This window comes from Taurulus bubalis, assembly GCF_910589615.1.
Source record: "Taurulus bubalis genome assembly, chromosome: 7".
In the NCBI taxonomy this organism is placed as follows: Eukaryota; Metazoa; Chordata; class Actinopteri; order Perciformes; family Cottidae; genus Taurulus; species Taurulus bubalis.
In genome coordinates, this window is record NC_136595.1 from 23284876 (window position 1) to 23288788 (window position 3913).

Below are 3913 nucleotides of genomic sequence, written 5' to 3' on the forward strand. Positions count from 1 at the left end.
CATGACTGGCTTCCTATATGAGCTGGGCAGGATGGCAATGAGGGTTAAAGGTGGATAACACGTGAGAGTGTTGACGCAGGTAGCTAGAAACCATCCCAGCTTTGAGAGTGTGGTATAAAAAAAACATTGCGTTTTGATTGGATAATAAAGCAGCCAGAATCGTAGGTGACATCTTTACTATGATGCAGGATTGCCCTCTATTTGTTCTCCACGAAGCATTATTGATCAAAAAAAAAATCCAAAGAGGATTAAGCACACATTATTATTCCTTTTGTGAATTTATAGAACTCAAAAAAATATGTGCACATATATGACAGATTAGCACCAATGTGCCAAACATATGCTAATTTCCCATGTGCATCTGTTGTTAATTACACATATGAGGCTGGGAATGGCTGGAAGGAATCATTGAGGGCATGTGGGACAGCATCCCTCCCCATTCTGCCTTTAACTGTCCATTGTACTGTGAATATATTTTGAGATTACAGATGACATGTTTGTGTTTTTTGTTTGTTTGGTCCTTCCTGTATAATGACGCTTTAAGCTTTTAGGTTGCCATGCGGTAGATTACCCATCGTTACTGTGCATAATGGAACGTGATTTTAGCATAAAAATCGAGCGTTTAGAGGTCATTATCTGTTCTTTTATGCCTGTGTTAATTGTGAAACAAACAAAATAGTGGACAGCAACATTATAATGTTCATATATTCCAGACTGCGCTAATTATTTTTAGAACAGCTGAATGTAAAATTGCATCGCTCAATTTCAGGAATAACATATTAAACCAGCTATTGCCCTTGGCTCCAAAGTGGTACCGCCCTAATTTACTTGTAAAAAAAAAAAATTATAGGCATGATGTCAATACAGTTTAAGAGAGGATAATGCCTTGAAACATATTTGTTTCGGTCTTCAGCTTCTTGTTATACAACGGATTTCTGTTTAACCTTGTGTGTCACAGATGCACTCAGTGTTCATTAAGGTGAAGATCCTCACTATATATATGTTTTTTTATTCTTTTTCTACAGCCCCCTCCCTCTCTTCAGCCTGGCTGCCCTTGTACATGCTCTCCATGTCAGACCCAGCTGTTACTACAAACTACTTGGAGGGCTTACAAGCGTCATTGCTAATACTGACAACAGCACTATTCTTACTCAAGGCCTAACGTCTACTGGAAAAAAGCGTGAATATGAGAGATTTTCTCTACCTCCACTAGAAATCCATTTCCCCAAACAGATGTTTCCATCTGTTCAAATCTAATCTTTTGATTAATACATTCCTCAATGAAAGGATTCCAAATAGGTGTTAGATAAATAACTCAAGATGCTCTTTCTTTGATAGCTGTGATTATTTTCTGATGCTACGGCTGTCTTTTGATTTTTCTTGTGAGTACCTGTGTGTGTGTGTGTGTGTGTGTGTGTGCGCGTGTGTGACCAAACGTGAATGTATGCATGGTATGTTTGTGAAGGTATTTATGGCCCATATGTGCGTTTGTTCCGAGCAGTAACCCCATTACATTCCTAAGACGGTCCATGAGACTAATTAATGTTCTATGCCGAGGCTTTTCCTTCACCCAGGGGACAAGCGATGGATTATTTACCTATATGTCCTATTGACAGCCAATCATCCTCCCCATTGGTGACCTCTGTGCAAACAGACAATTTGAGGCATTCGGCCAAGGCAGCTTTGTAGAATTCGCATGTGCCATGTCTTCATTTTGTTAAACGACAGCTCACACCCAAGACAGGGGCATCCTGCTCACATAGTGACTGAAAAGATACTTGAGTCACTGTGGGCCTTTGTAGTGGTCCATAGTGAGAGCCGTGTGCAAAGAAATCTGCCTGTTTCTGAAGTTTTCTGTGTTTTTTGTTTTCCTGTCATTTATATACAACATTATAATGTTAGTGGTTGAAGACCAGAAACAAAGCACGGTCATCTTATAACTTCCCCCTGCTTTAGAAAAAAAGCTTGCCCTCGGGTTAAAAACAACAGCTGTCTAACACTTAGACAGGAAAAAAAAAGAGTGTGTTTCTGTGTGAGGGACGTTGTGTGTATGTTAAAAAACGGTAGGAAACGCATTAGGGTCATCCAAACCTTTTCCATAGTTCTTTAGCATCATGTGGGCTGAGCGGCAGTTCATTTCAGATATGTATCTCTTGGCATTGTCATCTTGCAAAAGCTGCATTTTTTTATATTATAGACACATTTGCGTTGATCATCCGGTTTGCCCTCCCTGTTTGAACTGTTTTCTCTGAACTACCCCCCCTCTCCTTCTCTGTGATCCTATACTCTGTGCTCTCCCTCCCCTCCACTCTGTTCTGGAGCAGGCAGTTACTAGGGCTGTGTTGGTTTTATGTTTCACAGCTCATTCACAAGACTGGCTACTTCAGACACTAGAGCAGAAACAATTAGTGCATTAATCGACAGACAGAAAATCAGCAACTTGAATAACCTATTCATTGTTTTATTTTTATTTTGTATTATAAATCAGTTTTTAAGCAAAAATGCCAAACATGTTATTGTTCTTGCTTCTTAGCTGTGAGGATGTTATGTTTTTGTTCGTCATATTTGATTAAATTATAAATAGTAAATTATAAAGGGCATATTTTTCAGATATTTTGTTGAAAAAAAACAATGTGTTCATTTAAAGAGAATAAACAACGGATTATTCAGTGACGAAAATACTTGTTGGTTGAAGCCCTAGTGGAAATTATGTTTATGACAGCAGTTGATCATTCAGATGGATTAAATATTATTCTGGATCCAGACAATAATTGTAAATATGTTTATGTCGACATCAAATATGTGCATATAAGCCCTAGGTTAAAGAGGAAGTCTGAATAGTTATCATTCATAAGAAACCGTAGGCTATGTTTTTAAAACAAAAATAATATGAGATACTATATAAAATCATTCAGTTTATGTCAGAGTTGTATTGATTTAGAACAAAATGGTAATCATATTTTTAAATCTAGTATCATTTAAATGTTGAGATAAAGATACAGTAACAGCTGAAATAGTAATTTAGTTATTATTATAATGGGAATAAAATAATTTAAAGCCGTGGGTTGAAAATATATTTTTTTTTTGTTAAAAAAAAAACGAAAAGAGGACACTACAACCAAAGTAATAAAATGATGTCAGCGGGCATGTTGGAACCCCCCCCTCCAGCCAGCTTCCCTGAGCACACAGGGAAAGTGAGCGTCAAGAAAAAGGCGGGTTTAACTTAGATTTTCGGCCGTTGGATGGCTGCCACTGCTGTCAATCAAGCGCACACGCTTTCCCATTGGCTGCTCTCTTTCGCATTTATCGTGCCATCTCGCCAAGCTGCTGCTGTGTAATCGCAGGTAACTTTCTTACGATAGCCTTCCGCTGAACGACCTAGTGCTCGTAGCGCTCTTGCATTTTGAGGAATTGCAGACACAGTACACACAACTGAGCGTCGGCATTAGACATTTCCGTCGTTTTGGCCGTCGGAAGACGCTAAAGCTGTATTTTTTTCCCTCTGTGAAAATACCCCGTCTCTCAAAGGCGTTTGAAATCGGACACCGCTGGCATTGAGGCCCTCACTTTTTGTGCGGAGGGATACGTTGTTGCGTCTGACAATGTGGACGGAGGTGGTGAAGATGTCTACGAGAAGAATGAAATCATCTCAGTTGTAACAACAACAAAAAAGGAAGACGCGAGATTAGTTACTATAATAGATTTGTTTGCACTCAAGACTTTGTAACATTGTAGCAAACACGTGGGCGCCGCGTGAAAAGCAGGTTTTTACCGGGACAAAAGGAAGACATCTACGCTGCTCCAATGCGTTTCATGCACTGAGGTCGAAATTCTCTTGAAGTTTTATGTTTTTCCCCTCGCGAGTCTCCGCTTTTCTTTTTACTGTTGGATATCAGACACTTGGAGAGGAGAG